A 19,349-nucleotide genomic window follows, 5' to 3' on the forward strand; every position below is an offset into this window, starting at 1 on the left:
TCAGGGAGCAGAAGGGACAGAAGCTTCCCTTGCCAGCAGACAATTCCTCCATGTGGACAGGTAGCTCTCTTTCCCCATCCCCCCGTCCGGGCAATGGGTCCCTCCTTCCAGTCCCCATAACCAACATCTTGCCATTTTTTTCCCCCAAGTGATTCCCCCCCCACCCCAACCTTCCATTTAAAAGCCACCCACCCCTCCTCCAGGCGACCGTGACAACCAGGCTCGCTGTTCATTTTTGCCATGGCTGGGAGCCACATTGCGCTCCCTGGTGACAATACCAAGGTGAATGGAATACTGCAAATGCTGCGGTGGGCGTGTCTGTGTGCGCTTGCGTGCTAGGGACAGCTATCATTGGGGGGGGGCGGGATTGTCAGCCTTTGCATCCCAGTTATAAAGAAACACGCCATGCAGGGAACTGGGAGGAGAAAATGGCCTCGATCTGGAACCAGCCAGAGCCCCCTCAGTCCATGAAGGAACCAGCGACACCCCTGCACTGAAGGCTGCCCACCTGCTAGTACCAGACTCCTTGCCACCTGCGTGCCATAGCTTGAAGCCTAAGCATCAGTCAACTCAAACCATCTCCCGGAACTCTCTGCACCCCTCCCTCTCACCCGGAATCCCCATCCCCAGAAGGAGAGCACGCTTCCATATTTAATTAGAAGACTTTGGATGTTCTACAGCGTCTATTTGTGCAAGACACTGTTGAAAATGATCTTTATTCTAGAACTCTTGACAGAACCGCTGGCAATGCCTTCCAGTGAATCCGCATGGCCAGACCCAGAAGGAATAAGATGTTTCACTGAGCACCTGCTGTCAGGCAGACACGACGCTGAACTTTTTCTCTGCCTCAAACGCTTGAGATCTCTCAAACCAGCCTGTTGTCAGCCAAAGACACTGACACAGAGAAGTAGAGAGCCCTGGCTTTCCTCCCTCTGCTCCTCCACCTCCCATTGGCTGGAAGTTGGGCCCAAGATACCACCAGTGAACTATTCGATGTGAGATGCTTGAGAAGATGGCTGGCACCAAGGCTGCCTTTGTGGCACCATCGTAATGGGGAAATCTGGGAAAAGTAAATCATCAGCAGAGTTCTTCCCCTGAGACACCAGAGAAAAGGAAGTAGGTGTTCAGAGAGATGTTTCCATTTGAGGAAAATAAGAGGAAAAAATCATGATACAATCACCTTAAAATTGTGTGTGTGTGTGTGTGTGTGTGTGTGTGTCAGTACTGAGGCTTGAACTCAGGACCTGGATTTTGTGTCTTAGCTTTTTCACTCAAGGCTGGTGCTCTACCATTCGCTCCACTAGCCAGACACACAGCTCTACTTCTGGCTTTCTGGGTGATTCATTAGAGATTTTTAAGTCTCTCAGACTTTCTTGCCCTGCACTGGCTTTGAACTACAATCCTCACATCTCAGCCTCCTGAGTAGCTGGGATGACAGACAAGAGCCACAGGGTCCTGGAGAAGATGTCATTGGAGGAGGTTTTTCCCAAAGGGAATCAGGAGACCATTGTGAAGCGGGTCTTAGGCAGAAGACCAGCCACTGCTGGGAAGGTAAATTCAGGCCACCTCTTTGAGTTCTCATCTAGAACAAGACTGGCTGCCAAGATGACTCAAAATGCCATCCAAGGCTTGCTTTTTACTTACTTTTCTGGCCCTTGGACTAGGTATCTGTGTTCTTGAGTTTCCTTCCAATTAGTAATATGGCCCCGTCAGTCTCTCCACCCAACTCCAACAGAAGATTTCCCATGAACCAATTTCCCGCACCTCGCAGGAAACCAACACCAGCTGCTCAATAGAGGCCCCACCCCCAGGTTCCTGCTTTCTGCAGGAAATGGCTGAAGAGCTATGCAGATCTTAGTTTCCTGACTTGCAATTCTGAAGATCCCAAACAAACCCCTTTCTTCTTTTGCAAATAATAGTAACAACAACAACAACCCTATCCACAGCTCTTACATAACAAAGTCAAACCCAGGACCCAGGACTCCAAAGCATGGGTTGGGATCACTTTATAGGAAAGGATTCTCTCATCTGTGGGGAAAACAAAATGGGAGACCAAGATAGAGGTAAACACATGAACTCAGGGAGAACAGATGCATGTCAATCCCCAGACACAGAGTTCATTTCTTTGGGCTATCCTTTCAGGGGGTCTGTGTGTGACTGAAAAGATCTGAGGTTCCTTACCATTTGTTCTTTTTCTTTGAATGAGTGCATCATGGTAGTTCCTATTTAAGCCCCCTAGAAGGTCTTACTCAGAAAGTTTAACCCCAGGTGGTAAAAGGGCTCTGGGGTCTGAAGAAACATGGGTGTGGATCCGCTAGTGTCCAGCAGAGGGCACCCACATCCACACACTCAAGGGAATGAAGTGGGCGATCACAGCTTTCAGACAGACAGCCCCTTCCTGACCGGGTCATGGTCAGACTTCAGTGGGGACTGGAAAGCACCAAGGAATAGAAAGAGCTTTTGAGAAGCAAAGCTCGTTTGCACACGCCTGTGGGTTTCCAAGCAAAGCCACCATCGCCCCTACTGCCCTCTCCAGATGGGGACTGCAAAGCCAAGACCTCTCTTGCCTGCATGGCACCATGGCTGCCACGTTCCTGGCAACTCCCGGGGGATCCCTGACACTGGTGGACAGAGATTTCTCTTCATCCAATCACAGGCCTCCTGGGAATTAGCCCCAGAGACCATTACCACCTAGTGGATGCTGAAGTATGTTCTCATTAGACTCAACATGTTATTTAGTTAATTAAATGCTCTCCTTTTGATGACATTAATTAGACCTACTGCTAATTCCTCAGAAACCAACATCAAAACAAAAAGGGAAAACTTTGCTTCTAACCCAAGAAGGCTCAGTGGAGCCAAAGAGAAGTCATACTCTCTCTCTCTCTTTCTCTTTGTCTCTGTCTCTTTCTGTCTTTGTCTGTCTGTCTGTCTCTCTTTCTCTCTCTCTCTCTCTTTCTCAGACACAATTAGTTCAAATGGGGCCAGAGCCAGGTGCTAATGGCTCACACCTGTCATCCTAGCTACTCAGGAGGCTTAGATCTGAAGATCACAGTTCAAAGCCAGCCCAGGCATGAGAGTCTATAAGACTCTTACCTCTCAATGAACCACCCCAAAAAACCTGCAGAAGTGAAGCATATGGCTCAAGTGGTAGAGTACTGAGCTTTGAGTGAAAAAGCTAAGGGACAGTGCCTAGGCCCTGAGTTCAAGCCCCAGGATTCATACACACACACACACACACACACACACACACACACACACACACACATACATACACAGAGAGAGTTCAAATAGAACTTGAGGCAAATTAGACTTCAGGCAATCCTTTTTCCTGTGAAAATGTATAAGATGTCGTGACTGAGATGAATGTGGCATTCTGCGTAGTATTTGAGAGGTTGCAGTGGAATGAAATATGATTTCTCTCTGAAGGAACTACAGATCTAAGATCTAAGAGTCAAAATGATGACCAAACATTGAAAACAAAAGGCCAAACCAAGGCTAGACAGTCTAGACACTAGGTTCCCATGAAGAACCAATTTACAGACACAAGTGGCCAAGTCTACAAGACAAATTTTCTTGTGTGTATGTGCCAGTACTGGGACTTGAACTCAAGATCTCCAACACTCATTTGGCTGTTTTGTTCCAGGCTGTCATTCTACTGCTTGAGCCATGCCTCCACTTCTGGCTTTTGAGTGGTTTGTTGGAGATGAGTCTCATGGACTTTTCTGCCCAAGCTGGTTTGGAAACTGTGATCCTCAGATCTCAGATTCCTGAGTAGTTAGGATGACAGGTGTGAGCCCCAAGAAGATAACGAAAGCTGGAAGATAATTCATTGAAAGAGGGAAGGAAGGCCTGTCTCTCTTGCCTGGTGATCTTGAGTAAATGATCCCTTAAAAGGACCCAGTGAGCCCTCAAAGAGGTTCAATCCTGATGCTAACAAAACCAAGATGGAAGCAACATTTGAGATTCTAACCCACCAGGTCTTCCTGCACAGAAGAACCAAGATCTGAATGTTCAAAGCCACCGAGGATGGTGTGGGGACAATGTTATCATTTAATGGAAAGACGTGTTGGAGAATGCAAGCAGGAACAAGTCACACCAGATACAGGAGCCTCTGGCTCACAGGGGAGATGGGTCAGCACCATGGACAGGGCCCTGCACCCTGCAGCTTGACATCCACCTGCTGCCCTCTGCCAACACTGCCCTCCACAGCTGACTCCTGTTTGCTGAGAGTTTCCAGAAGAGTCCTAATTCTCAGCAAAGGAACCGAATGGGAAAGCTAGTCTGTAATCCTAGCAACTCAGGAGGCCGAGATGTGAGGATCTCAGTTCGAAGCCAGCCCCGGGCAGGAAAGCCCATGAGATTCTTATCTCCAATAAACTACCCAAAAAAATGGTCAGAAGTAGAGCTGTGGCTCAAGTGGTAGAGCACTAGCCTTGAGCACACACAGGTTCAAAGACAGCTCCCAGGCCCTGAGTTCAAGCCCCAGGACTGGCAAAAGAAAAGACAGCTAGTTTTATCTTCCAGAAGCTATTATTATCAACCCTATTTCCACCCCAGGTGCAGCAAAAATATAGAAGTAAAAAGCGGATTCCATTAGGATCAAGAAATCGACATGACAACACCAGATATGTCATAGAATTTCTGTATATTTGGGTGGGAGAGGGAATCATTACTTCTTTAAGTCTCGATTTAATCCTCTATAAAACCATTGGAGTTTGGAGTGGGGGTGTGTAGTACACTGACATTTTTCTACCCTAACATCATAGTCTTTTATGGTTCTGTTCAGTGAGATTCCTCTAAAATTCTAATGAGACCTGGAGGCTCTCATCAAAGTTATCAATTGGGAAGACACAGAAGAATCTCAACAGCCTAATAACTCATGGGTCAACTCCAATATTTGTATTTACCTTGGGTGATCAAAAGTACAATAAGACTTTTAATGCTAAGAAATCCTGATAATGAGTACCTGGATCAAGCCATACCTGAAGCCAAAATAGTCTAGATTTTATCATTACACGTATCAGTCAACTTCCCTTCCCCTGCTTTTAACTTCTGTGGGTTTAAAAGTTCTCCATTCTTGATTAATCCTGCTGCTTTCCAGTTGTTTGTAACTGCAAGATACCTGGAACTGTGCCATCCATCTAGAAAGGAAAATTGCTCCCGCAGCCTAGATCTGGATTTAGATGTTTGTAGCAGGTTTTCATTTCTATAGGTCAAGAGGCACGAAGAAGTCAATGTCAAGAACCTACCAGACTGGGTTGCAGAACTGAGATGACCTTTGGGTGAGTCACACTGAGCAGTTCTAATGAGCAAGTAAGTGTTCATTCCTCAGAGGTTTAATGGCAGAAAGCAGTTTCTGCATCCAATATATAGCATTGTGGAAGTTGGTAGAGAGGCCTCTCTGCCAGCTCACAGATAGACAGACAGACATCTCAGAGAGGTGCTCGTGGAAGGCTGTGGACGACAGATAGTTGGAGAGGAAGGACAGCCATCAGCCAAAGGCCTACTGTGTGCTGCCCATCCACACAATGATCCTGACTATGCAGCAGGCTCATTCACACACTGTGAAGATGACATTCAAAGTCAGAGATATTAAGTAACTTCCCAAAGTCAATGGTTAAGTCTGCATCCAATGAGCATTCTGCCATTCATGAATGAAAATAACTCTTCTTATAGTTCCCTTCCTTCTTTCTTTCCTCCCTTCCTCCCTTCCTCCCTCCCTTCCTTCCTTCCTTCCTCCCTCCCTCCCTCCTTCCCTCCTTCCTTCCTTCCTTCCTTCCTTCCTTCCTTCCTTCCTTCCTTCCTTCCTTCCTTCCTTCCTTCCTTCTTTCCTTCCTTCTTTCCCTCCCTCCCTTTCTCCCTCCCTCCCTCCCTCCTTCCTTCCTTCCTTCCTTTCTCCCTTCCCCCTCTCTCTTTCTCTTTTCTTTTGTTGGTCCCAGGGCTTGAACTAAGGGCCTAGGTGCTGTCCCTGAGCTCTTTTGCTCAAGGCTAGCACTCTACCACTCTGAGCCACAGATCCACTTCCTTTTGCCAGTGGTTCATTGGAGATAAGAGTCTCACGGTCTATCTTGACTGGGCTGTCTTTGAACCTCAATTCTCAGATCTCAGCCTTCTGAGTAGCTAGGATGATAGGCATGAGACACCAGCATCCGGCCAAAGTGTTATTATTACACCTCTCAAACGTAATTGTGTAAAAAGAGTGCCTTCCAAATTGTACCTCACCTCTGCAGCTCAGATGGTTTGGCTAAGCTTTAGATAAATACCCCTGGCACTATGGCTTTGGGCCAGCCAGAGTTGGAATTTCCATGTCTTTCCACACTGCACTAATTATCCCCAGCAATATTTACTGTTTATCTATCTTCAAATTTTAATGACAGAGAATGCCTGCCCCCATTGTGATTCAAGGGACAAACACTCCCCTTAACAAACACTCTGATCAACTTAATACTGCCCAGAGCAATGCTTAGCTGTTTTTGTGGCAGTACTGAGATTTGAACTCAGGGTCTTGCATTTGACAGGCAGGTGCTCTATCACTTGAGCCGCACCACCAGCTCTGGTACACAGATTCCTAACAAGTTTACCTCTTCATCCCTTTCAGGTTTTTGGTAGAAAGCAATCACTACTTCTTAATTTATTCTTTTTTTTTTTTCGTTTGTGTGTGCCACTATTGGGGCTTGAACTTGGAATCTGAGGGGTTTTTTTTGTTCAAGGTTGGCATGCTACCATTTGAGCCAAAGCTCCGCATCCAGTTTTCTGCTGGTTCATTAGAGAAAACAGTCTCACGGACTTTCCTGCCTGAGATGTCTTCAAACTATGATCATCAAATCTCACCCTCCTGAACAGCTAGGATTACAGATGTGAGCTACTGGTGCCTGACTCTGTTCTTATAATAAGAAATCCTAGGCTGGACGCTGGTGGCTCATGCCTGTAATCCTAGCTACCCAGGAGGCTGAGATCTGAGAATCGTGGTTTAGAGCCAAGCCAGGGAAGGAAAGTCCTTGAGACTCTTATCTTCAATGAACCAGCAGAAAACCTGAGTGGTGTTGTGGCTCTAAGTGGTAGAGTGCTAGCTAGCACTGAGCAAAAGAGTTTAGGGACAGAGCCTGGGCCTTGAGTTCAAGCCCTATCACTGACCCCCCCCAAAAAAAAAGAAGAAAGAGAAAAAGAGAAAGGAAGAAAGAAAGAAGAGGAAGAAGGAAGGAAGGAAGAAGGAGGGAAGGAAGGAAGGAAGGAAGGAAGGAAGGAAGGAAGGAAGGAAGGAAGGAAGGAAGGAAGGAAGGAAGGAAGGAAGGAAGGAAGGAAGGAAAGGAAGGAAGGAAGGAAGGAAGAAAGAAAGAGGAAGAAGGAAGGAAGGAAGAAGGAGGGAAGGAAGGAAGGAAGGAAGGAAGGAAGGAAGGAAGGAAGGAAGGAAGGAAAGAAGGAAGGAAGGAAGGAAGGAAGGAAGGAAGGAAGGAAGGAAAGAAGGAAGGAAGGAAGGAAGGAAGGAAGGAAGGAAGGAAGGAAGGAAGGAAAGGAAGGAAGGAAGGAAGGAAGAAAGAAAGAAAGAAAGAGGAAGAAGGAAGGAAGGAAGGAAGGAAGGAAGGAAGGAAAGAAGGAAGGAAGGAAGGAAGGAAGGAAGGAAGGAAGGAAGGAAGGAAGGAAGGAAGGAAGGAAGGAAAGAAGGAAGGAAGGAAGGAAGGAAGGAAGGAAGGAAAGAAGGAAGGAAGGAAGGAAGGAAGGAAGGAAGGAAGGAAGGAAGGAAGGAAGGAAGGAAGGAAAGAAGGAAGGAAGGAAGGAAGGAAGGAAGGAAGGAAGGAAGGAAGGAAGGAAGGAAGGAAGGAAGGAAAGGAAGGAAGGAAGGAAGGAAGAAAGAAAGAAAGAAAGAGGAAGAAGGAAGGAAGGAAGAAGGAGGGAAGGAAGGAAGGAAGGAAGGAAGGAAGGAAGGAAGGAAGGAAGGAAGGAAGGAAGGAAGGAAGGAAAGAAGGAAGGAAGGAAGGAAGGAAGGAAGGAAGGAAGGAAGGAAGGAAGGAAGGAAAGGAAGGAAGGAAGGAAGGAAGGAAGAAAGAAAGAAAGAAAGAGGAAGAAGGAAGGAAGGAAGAAGGAGGGAAAGAAGGAAGGAAGGAAGGAAGGAAGGAAGGAAGGAAGGAAGGAAGGAAGGAAGGAAGGAAGGAAGGAAGTTTCCGCATAGGTTCTGAAGTCTGTCCTGTTCTTGTCTCTGCTCTGGGATTGCACTCTATTTGTCCGAACCAGAGACATGCCTATCTTCTCTGCCTCTGCTCTCCTTGGATTTAGGAGTATTTCTGGAGTGTTCTCTGCCCCTGGCTGAGCAGGTCAACACAGCCCTCTGCTTTTTCAAGGTGATCTCAACCCCTCAGTGCCTCAGATTAAGAAAGGAGAAGATGAGAGAGCGGAGGCAGCTCTCAGGAGCTCAGTTTCCCCATCAGAAGGGGATGGGGGTTAGACTAGACAAGGCCAAAGGCCCTCACTTGCTCTCCCAGGCTCTGAAGAACTCCATGACTGTCACCACGCCTAGCTATTCACTCATAAAAGCTGTTGGCAGTCAAGAATGATGCATGATGGGAGAAGTAGATGTTTACCTGGGCTTTGGGCCAAACAGTCTTCTCCTCCCAGGAAGACACAGCCCAATGGAGGGCCACATCTCTCCCCTCACAGAAGAACATGATGGCGTCCTTCCTGGAGCAGCATTTCGAGCTCCTCTACTCTCATCTCTAGTGTGAGCAAGCCAGGGGAAGGGCTTTCTTTAGAGGCTGGCTAGCAGAGGCCATGCTGCCATCATTTCCTAGATCTTGGCAAAGCCATGACTATGCTCTATGCCCCATCTTACAGTCCATAAGTCTATTTATAGGTAAGAATAGAAATGAATACTATCTGCTGGGAACAGTGGCTTAGGTCTGTCATCCTAGCTACTCAGGAAGATGAGGTCTGAGGATCCTGGTTCAACACCAGACCAGGCAGGAAAGTCTGTGAGACTCAGCTCCATCGAACCACCAACAGAGCCAGAAATGGAACTGTGGTTCAAGTGGTAGAATGCAAGCCTTGAGTGAGAAAGCTCGGGGTCAGTATCTAGGCCGTGAGTTCAAGTCCTCAAACCAGAACAAACATAGATAGACAGACAGACAGACAGATAGATAGATATATAGATAGACAGACAGATAGATGCATAGAAGTATAGATAGATACATACATACATACATATATACATAGATATATACATGGATAGATACAGAGATACGTAGATGCATAGATAGATAGATAATTAGATAGATAGATAGATAATTAGATAGATAGATAGATAGATAGATAGATAGATAGATAGATAGATAGATAGATAGATAGATAGATAGATAGGTAGGTAGGTAGGTAGGTAGGTAGGTAGGTAGGTAGGTAGGTAGGTAGGTAGATAGATAGATAGATAGATAGATAGATAGATAGATAGATAGATAGATAGATAGATAGATAGATAGATAGATAGACAGACAGAGAGAGACAGACAGACAGACAGACAGGTAGGTAGATGGGTAGGTAGGTAGGTAGGTAGGTAGGTAGATGAAAAATTGAAAATTAGAGGTAGACATTAGAACCTGGTATGTCCTTCTTTTGCAGTTCACTCTTCATTCTGCCAATAAGGAGTGATTGAATACTTGGGAGGAAGGAAGGGAGGGAGCTATAAGAACCAGAGTCTGGCAACCACACTCTCTCTGCTTATGACTGGAAGGTGCACGGAGACCAGAGGCAAGGAAGCAGGCAGGCGGCTGCTATATCTCCTCTCCAAGGACTCTGTAACCAGGCATTGATTTAAGGCAGCACATAGCTGCCACTGTTGGGAGAAAACAGAGGGGGAAAAATAGAGGTGAGAGAATTCCAAATTCTTTATTCAGATTTTTTTTTTTTTAATGGGCTAAAAGTTAATGTGAGAGTTAGGAACTGGTGGCTCACACCTAAAATCCTAGCTACTCAGGAGACTGAGATCTGAAGATCATGGTTCCCAGCTAGCTCAGGCAAGAAAGTTTGTGAGACTCGCTTCTCTCCGATTAACAACCAGAAAGGCCAGAAGTGGAGCTGTGGCAAGCACTAGCCTTGAGTTAAAAAAAAAAAAAAAAAAATGAAGGGACAGTGTCCAGGCTTTGAGTTCGAGCCTTGGGACTGGCCCACAGAAAGAAAGATGACAAGGAGGAGCAAGAGAAGGAGAAGAAAACAAGGAGGAAGAGGAGGAGAAGACTAAAGAGGGGTAGAAGGAGGAGGGAGCAGGAGAGAAGAGGAAGGAGAGAAAGGTGGGAGGAGGAGGGAGGAGGAGAAAGAAGGAGGAGGAGGAAGAAGGAGGAAGGAGAAAGAAGGAAAGAAGAGGAAGGAAACAGAGGAAGGAGGAGGAGGAGGAAGAGAAAATGAGGAAGAGGAAAAATAAAGAAGGAAGGAAAGAAGGAAGGAGGGATGCGAGGAGGGAGGGAAGGGAAGGAAGAAAAGCTAGGAAGGGAGGGAGGGAGGAAAGGAAGAAAGGAAGAGAGAGGAAGGCAGGGAACGATAAAGGGGGAAGGAGGAAGGGAAGAAAGGGAGGAGAATGCTTTGTCTCCTTTTATAAACCAACAATCAGTGCTGTGGGGCTGATCTGTGACCCTACAGTTGCCGAGAGCGCCCCCTGTCTGTCATGAGAAGACCCTGTTGGACGTCATGTCTTCTGCTGATGGAGATAGAAATCCAGCTGGCAGATTTCCCCCTGGGGGAGCTGGGCGTGGTGCAGGCCCTCTGCTGCTCCCGCTTCAGACTCAGCCTGAGTGTTATTATTGCCCATATATTTACCTTCCCATAGGGTCAATGTGCTGGTAGAGGTGGTTTTGCAGGGCTGTGGAAACCCCATTTCTACTTCACATGATGATAGAGATGAGGAGACCTCCTAAGAGCATGCACACTGCCATCATTACCTGAAGAACTCAATGAATGCTCTGCATCCCTGGGAGGGAAGGCAAGGACTATAAAACTCACCCCACAGCTCAGCCATCAAGGTTACAAAACTGAGTGTGAGGTCACCCAGAAAGGTTGAGAAAGGCCTGACTTCTGTACTCCACACCTCCTCTCAATATCCCCTAATAGCTCAATCCCTTCATAACGAGAATTCCAGCAAGTAAGAGCTAACTCAGAGATTAGAACCACAATTGCATCTATTTTTATTATTATTATTTTGTGCTTGTCCTGGGGCTTGAACTCAGGGCTTGGCTAGTTTCCTTGATCTTGTTTTTTGTTTTCTTTTCTTTTCTTTTTGGTTGATCGTGGGGCTTGAACTCAGGGCCTGGATGCTGTTTCTGAGCTCTTTTTGCTCAAGGCTAGCGCTCTACCACTTTGTGCCACAGCACCACTTCCAGTTTTGTGGTGGTTCATAAGAGTCTCATGGACTTTCTTACCAGGGCTGGCTTTGAACTGCAATCCTCAGATCTCAGCCTCCTGAGTAGCTAGGATTACAAGCATGAGCCCCCAGGGCCTGGCTGACCAACAGAATTTTGAAGACCCAAGTTCTGTCCATTTCATTTCCATATAGCTCACTTTAGTCTGGTGTCTAATTCCAGGTGTTTCCTGAGTAAAATACAAATTAGAATTCATCAACGAAATTATGCTGTTTGAATGGACATCACCAAACATAGCTCCAGGCTATATATTTGGAAAGCTGGCTTCATGAATCTTTTTATCCTCGTACTCAGAAATCACAATGGTGGAGCTGGGAAGGTGGCTCAGTGGTAGAGCACTTGCCTTGCATGCATGAGGCCCTGGGTTTCGATTTCCCAGCACCACATGAGCAAAAAGATAAAAGCTGGAAGTGGCGCTGTGGCTCAAGTGGTAGAGCGCTAGTCTTGAGCTGAAGAGCTAAGGGACAGCGCCTAGGCCCAGAGTTCAGGCCCCATGACCAGCACACACACACAAAAAATCCTAGAAACATAGCTATCATCTTTTCTCCCTCTATCTAAAGTTGCTGGCCTGTTTCCTGGTCCTCAGATGATTTCACACGGTAGTCCTTAATCTACCTGCTTAGCACTCAGAATGTTTTGTATCAGAGATGCGGAAAGTGAGATCGCTGTGGTCTGAGTGCACACACACACACACACACACACACACACACACACACACACGAGTTCACACACTGAACACTTAATCCCCAGCCTCTCAGTGTTAGAAGGTGGTGACTTGGGGAGGCGTTTAGGCCAGGAGGGCTCTGACCTTGTGGAGAGATGAATGCTATCAGAAAGGAATCTAAGGGGAATCTGTTCATGTTCAGCAAGTATCCGTCCCCTTCCAGAAGATGCTGTGTTCCAAGCACCATGTTGGAAGCCAACTGTTGCATCATCTGACAATTGAGCCTCTGACAACTGGGCCATGAACTCGTCTCCATTTTCACGGCAACAAAACACAAGTTTCTCTTGTTAATAAATTATCTAGCCTCTGGTATTTTATTATAGTCACACCGATGGACTAAGACGACAAAAATGGGTCCCAGAACCATGGGGTACACACTGTGGTGGCTCTCCTAAATGTCTAACAATGTGGAAGTGGGTTTGGAGCTGGATACAGGGACCACGCTGGAAGGGTTTGGAGATGAATGCCACGAGGAGTCTTGCTTCTTTGTAAAGGAAGCATTAGGCAATGGGTTCTGTGAGAATAAAGTGGTAGGGAGGGAAAACAACTGTGTTCTCAGCACTTGCTGTCAGGACTTAGAATCAGTTGAAATGGAGCCTCAGTTAGAAATGCTGAGCAAAGTCTGAGAAAGAAACAAGAGGAAAGACCAGCCATACTGTGACCTTGCAAAGAAGCTGGGTGAGTTCTGTCCCTCTCCTCGGATGCTGTAGAAAGCAAAATTTGTAGGGTGATGCTCCAGAATCTGGCAGGAGAAATGTCTCCAAGCAGCAAAGCTTTGGGAACCTATATGGCTTCTGTGAACAGCTTCTTGTAAAATGCAAGAAGAGAGGAAAGATCAAATGATCTGAAGCCCAGAGTTTACACTCAGGAGGGAATGAGCATGGAAAGATCTGGAAAGTTCAGAGACTGTCCATGTAAAGAATCAAAAAAGCATGTTCAAGCTGAGCAGTAGTGGCTCATACCTGTAATCCTAGCTACTCAGGGAGGCTGAGATCTGAGGATCACGGTTCCAAGCAAGGCTGGGTAGTCAAATCTATGAGACTCTTATCTTCATCTAACCAGCCAAAAAGCAAGGCCAGGAGTAGAGATGTGGCCCAAGTGTTAGAGCACCAGCCCTGAGCATAAAAGCTAAGCAAGAGCTCAAAGTCCTGAGTTCCAGCCCCAAGACCAGCATGCACACATGCATGCATACAAGTGTGCGTGTGTGTACACACACACACACACACACACACACACACACAAAGTGTGCTGAGGACAGAAAAGCAAAGTTGTGACCAATTAACCATATGGAGATTAGCAAAGGATAGAAAGAAGCTTCTAGAAGGCATGTCAGAGATTTCTAGGGTTACCCATCCCCTCATAGGCCCAGGGTACCTGTGGGACCTATGGGGCTCCTTGCCCAGAGTTGTTCTAGTTTCTGATCCCTACATTCTGCCACAGCACTCCCCAGCTCTGGCTCCGAGGGCCAAGATGTACCTCAGGCCACCACAACGCAAGCCTTGTTTGTATAAGGTCCACAAACAGCGAATTCCACAGGCAATCTGAAGGTGAGAGCTATGGAGGCGTGGCTTCCTCCCGCCAGATTTCCAAGGATGCTTGTAAGAGCCTTGAAGAACAGGCAGGGTCCTACTTCAGGGACAGAGCCGCTATAGAGAGCAGGCTATGACACTGGAGTCTTATCAAGATCTCTGCTAGGACAATATTGAAAGGACTGATGGAAGACCCAGCTATACACACACACACACACACACACACACACACAGAGCTACAATGTACAGCCTCAGCCTAAAGAAGGCATGAAATTTCAGCATGAGCAGAACCTTGAGCATCACCTAGGAAAGTCTGCCTAAGGCTGTGAGTATCCATGAAATAGGATCTCATTAAGATGACCCATCTCCAGCCTTGAGATTTAATGTTGCTTACTCTGTTGGATTTTGGAGACTTAATGGCTATTCCTTTCTTCTGTTCGATGTAGCCCTCTAGAAATGGGGATGTGCATTCTATGCCAGTCCGCCATTGTGTTTTAGAACTAGACATTGGGGTCCGCTGGCATACAGCCTCAGAAGGAAGCGTGATTTAAAGCTGGTCTGTATGTGACTTAGGTCATACTGGGGATTTTAGACTTTAAAGTTGATGCTGGAATAAGTGGAGAATTTTACTTTTTTGTGGGTGGAGGGATGGGGAATACTAGGATGGAGTTCTGGGTTTCCTGGTGGTTTATTGGAGATAAGAGTCTCATGGACTTTCCTGCCTAGTCTGGCTTTGAACCACAATCCTCAGATCTCAGCCTTCTGAGTAGCTAGGATTACAAGTGTGAGCCACTGGTGCCAGGTGAGTTAATGTGTTCTGCAAGTAGAAAAGACATGAGTTTAGGGGCATGAATGAGTGCCATTGTCTGAATGTCTGTCTTACAAAATATGAGTCTCCCTCTAGTCCCTCCACGGTGGGGGGGGGGGAGGAGGGGACTGTCACCAGTTAGGAACCATTCCGCCATAAGGGCTGTCATTATTAAGGGACTTGACAAAGTAGAAAGTTATATGCTTGACAAAGAGACAGTTTAAGATGGAGGATTTGTTATAGCCCTTTATTGTCCAACATTGAAATTAATATTTTATGTATGTTTCACTTCATTTAGAGATATAATTGATTGCTGGCCACTAATATCTCCTATCTGTAATCCTAGCTACTCAAGAGGCTGAGATCTGAGGCTTGCTGTTCAAAGCCAGTCTGGACAGAAAAGACTGTAAGATTCTTATTTCCAATTAACCAGCAAAAAAAAGACCCGAAGTGAGGCTGTGGCTCAAGTGGTAGAGCACCAGCCTTGTGAGTAAAAGATAAACCACAGTGCCCAGGTCCTGAGTTCAAGTCCCATAAGTGGCACCAGGAATAAACAAATTTTAAAAAGGTCTTGAGAGAAGAAGGAGCCTGGGGAAAGCAAGAGGACAAGGCCAACGGGACTGGAGAAGAACATGGAGATTGCTAAGCATGAACTCCATTGTTTGAATGGGCAAACGAACAGCCAGGAGACAGAGACAAGGTCACAGAGCGGATGGAGATTCTAGTCTAGCCCAGGCTGGCTCCTGTCTCAGTGCAAGTGCATTATGGTCAGTTATAGTGCAACCCTGCTATGCTCAGGACTGGCAGCAAGCCTTAAATCTTCTGTGTACATGCAGACTTCCAGGTTGTGTAGGTTAAGGACCTGGACAGTAAAGTGGATTTTCAGTTCCTGGGTATCTCAAAAGGAACTCACCAAGGCTAAGTTTATTTCTACAGAAGAATGCACCATCAGTCAAAAAAGCTAGCAAGCAACCACACACAGCAGGCAGGCTGGCTGCTCCCTTTTTATCCCTGATCCAGCAGGCCCCACCCCTCTGCTCCCATTGGCTGAACTCAGGCTCACCATGTGGAAAGGGATGTAGATGTAATTAAAATTCAAGGAGCTTCTCAGGTGCGCCCAGAAAAGGAAGTTTGTAAGTACAGTGTACTTAACAAGGGCCAAAGCATGAATCCTTCATGAATCCTTCAGAAAAACAATTTTCACCGGGCACCGGTGGCTCACACCTGTAATCCTAGCTACTCAGGAGGCTGAGATCTGAGGATCACAGTTCGAAGCCAGCCTGGGCAGGAAAGTCCATAAGACTCTTTATCTCCAATAAACCACCAGAAAACCAGAAGTGGCGCTGTGGCTCAAGTGGTAGAGTTCTTACCTTAAGCTGAAGAGCTCAGGGACAGCGCCCAGGCTCAGAATTAAAGACCCATAATGGACAAAAAAGAAAAGAAAATCTCTCAATATTAACAGAAATGAAGAAAACTCCTTTGATAGAAAAGACTTTTTCTCACACTAGTGCTAATAGCTCATGTCTCTAATCCTAGCCACTCAGGAGGCTGAGATCTGAGGATCAAGGTTCAAAACCAGCCAGGGCAGACAAATCCATGGAAAATTTCTCTCCAATTAACCAGAAAAAGGTCAAAATTGGAGGGGGTCAGTCAAATGGTGGGTAAAGCGCTAGTCTGGAGCAAAACAAGCTAAGCAAGAGCATGAGGTCCGGAGTTCAAGCCTCACAGCCAGCATAAGCATATTTCTGTGTCTGCACATTTAATAGATCTTTAGAGGAGAGAAGGGTGAGGGGCAAAGTCTGAGTTGCAAGTTGCCTGCTTCGTGCTTTAACAAAGCCTGATCCTTGGTCCTGTGCGTGTGGACGTCCTTGGGCTGCAGGATGAAGTGGGCCACAATGGTCACCTGTGTGTACAGACGTGTGGTGCATGCCATAGGAACTGCATTGCTTCTGCCCTTGTATGTGATGTCTCTGCGTTTCCAAAAGATCAGAAACAAAGAGGGGGGTGACTAGGAGCAGAGAGAGAGAGAGAGAGAGAGCGCTCTGCAGAAACAATGCCTGAGACGCAGAACATTAAAAGGCAAGTCATATAAACCAGCAAACCTGCACCACCACAGCCATAAAACACCCACGCCTGCCATCAACCACAGCCATGCGCCCCGCCTGGCCGCATTGCTCCAAATTCTGCACCAGGCTGTTCCAGAGCCCTGTGTTATAGTTCCCTGGAGAGTGTGAACCCATCCTCAGCCAGAACCTGATTGCCTTCCTCCTCCTCCTCCTCCTCCTCCTCTCCCTCCCCATGCCACCCAGGGTAGGCCCCACCTGCAGAGATGGGACAAAAAGAGGAAAGCCGCCATGGTCTGCCACCTTTATGGGTTTCCCAGACAACAGGACAACAGCACGTTGGAATTCCCTACCATCCATCTATCCTCCCTACCAACCCCCACCTCCCACATCCCTTCTCACATGGCCAGGGCCTCCTCTGCCCACGAGCTGCTCTTCCCAGGTGCACTGCTATTTCTTCGGTCCTGACCCGCCTGCAGCTCCTTTCCCCAGCAGCTACCGCAACCAAGCAGCACCCAGAAGACCTGGTTTTACTTAGCACTGGTTTTACTGAGCACCTTGTTGAGGGCTGCTCCTGCACTGCCTTCAGTAAGGTATGACAGGTACTATGGCTCCAGTGCTGTAGCATTGGCAATCAGGAAACCAAGACACCTAGAAGGAGATCGAGGCGTGTAAGTGAATGGTCAGACTCTGTGCCCTTTTGTGCAGGTTTGCATTTTAACCAGAATCACAATGGAACAGGATGACATGAAGGGCAGGCAGGCTCAGCCACTGGCTGGTTGTGTGTGTCACACTAAGCGAATGGCCTCACTCAATGAAACCTCTTTGCTTTCTCTGAAAAGTTGGGATTCATAATGGTCTCCGCCCTCTGGAGGAGTCATGAGCATTGAACTAGTGACTGAGAGTATGAGAACACCCTTTTGAAATTGTAAGGTGATATGTATATGTGTGTGTTTCTGAAGAGTATAGACTTATTAAATATTTTTGTCGGTCGTGGGGCTTGAACTCTGGGCCTAGGCGCTGTCCCTCAGCTCTTCAGTTCAAGGCGAGCACTCTACCACTTGAGCTACAGCGCCACTCAGGGTTTTCTGGTGGTTAATTAGACATAAGAGTCACGGACAGACATTCCTGCTTTGGCTGGCTTCGAACTGTGATCCTCAGATCTCAGCCTCCTGAATAGCTAGGATTATAGTGGTGCCTGGCAGAAAATAAATGTGGTTTTTTTTTTTTTTTTTTTAAGAAAAGCACTTGCTCCTTTAGCCTAGAAATTCTACCACTAAGAAATCACCCTGTAGAAAGAATTGCATGTGCTTTCATTCCTGAGCTACAACTGTGCTATTTCAGATCCTTTTTAAAAGGCAAAAAAATAATAAAACAACAAAAACTAACCTGGGAACATCATAAACTGTCCAACTAGATAAATATATCATGGAGCAAGCTGGGTGCCTATGGCTCATGCCTGTATTCTGAGCTACTCAGGAGGGTAAAAAGTAGGAGTCATAGTTCCAAGCTAGCCAGGGCAGAAAAGTCCTTGAGACTTTTATCTCCAATTAATCACCAAAAAAGCCAGAAGTGGAGCTCTGGCTTGAGTTGTAGTATGCCAGCCTTGAGCAGAAAAGTCAAGCAACAGCTCATTCTCTGAGTTCAAGTCCTACTACTAGCACACACACACACACACATGCACACACATGCATGAAAGAAGGAAGGAAGGAAGGAAAGAAAGAAAGAAAGAAAGAAAGAAAGAAAGAAAGAAAGAAAGAAAGAAAGAAAGAAAGAGAGAAAGAAAGAAAGAAAGAAAGAAAGAAAGAAAGAAGGAAAGAAAGAAAGAAAAAGAGAGAAAGGAAGGAAGGAAGGAAGGAAGGAAGGAAGGAAGGGAAAAGAAAAGAAATACACACACACACACACACACACACACACACACACCATGCTATCCCCAGGGTTAAACATCATATAATCATTACAAAGCCCCCACTAAGTGCAAGAAAAGGCATTTTAACCTTATTCTAAAAATAATGAAAACTCTTGGGTGCTGGTCACTCACGTCTGTAATCCTAGCTACTCAAGAGGCTGAGATATGAGGTTTGAGGTTCAAAGCCAGCCTGGACAGGAAAGTCCATGAGACTCTTATCTCCAATGAACCACCCACCAAAGGAAGTAGATCTGTGGCTCATGGTGGTAGAGCACTAGCTTTGAGCAAACGAGCTCAGGGACAGCACCCAGGCCCTGAGTTCAAGCCCCATAACTGACAAAAACAAAAACAAAAAACCCTATTATAAAGTAACGCAACCTTAATGTGGGATGGGAGAGAATGTTGAAAGGGATGTCATTATATTCATAAACTGCTTTGTTAAACAGCAACTCCTTTGTACAACTACTTAGAGCTAAGAAGGAGAAGTAACAAATAAATGTGTATGAACTCACACAACAAAATAGTTCAAAATGACACAATTCGGTGGTTGCTACTTTACTCCTTAGTAAGGATCCAGGAGATTTTGGATTTCCCTTTTATTTGCTTCCTGATCATTTTCTATATTTTCTAAAGCCATCAAGCATCAGAACTTTGGCAAGGCAAAATAATAAAAATCCTACCCATCTTCTGAGCCCCCCTGCCAGGAACCACATTCTCGGTGAATCTCAGAATCCTATCCGTTGGATGGCTTCCCTCTTGGATGTCATGCAAACCATATGTCAGCCAGCACGTCTCCTAGAAAAAAAAAAATGATTTCCATGAGGCAGTACAGTTATTTGTAGACCTGACTTATTCCTTTTTTCTATACAACTTACTAGACCTGAACCAGGCCTAGGACAGACCCTTGTAGATAATAACCACTC

This window comes from Dipodomys spectabilis, unplaced genomic scaffold (assembly GCF_019054845.1).
Source record: "Dipodomys spectabilis isolate Male_0828 unplaced genomic scaffold, ASM1905484v1 ptg000227l, whole genome shotgun sequence".
Taxonomy (NCBI): Eukaryota; Metazoa; Chordata; class Mammalia; order Rodentia; family Heteromyidae; genus Dipodomys; species Dipodomys spectabilis.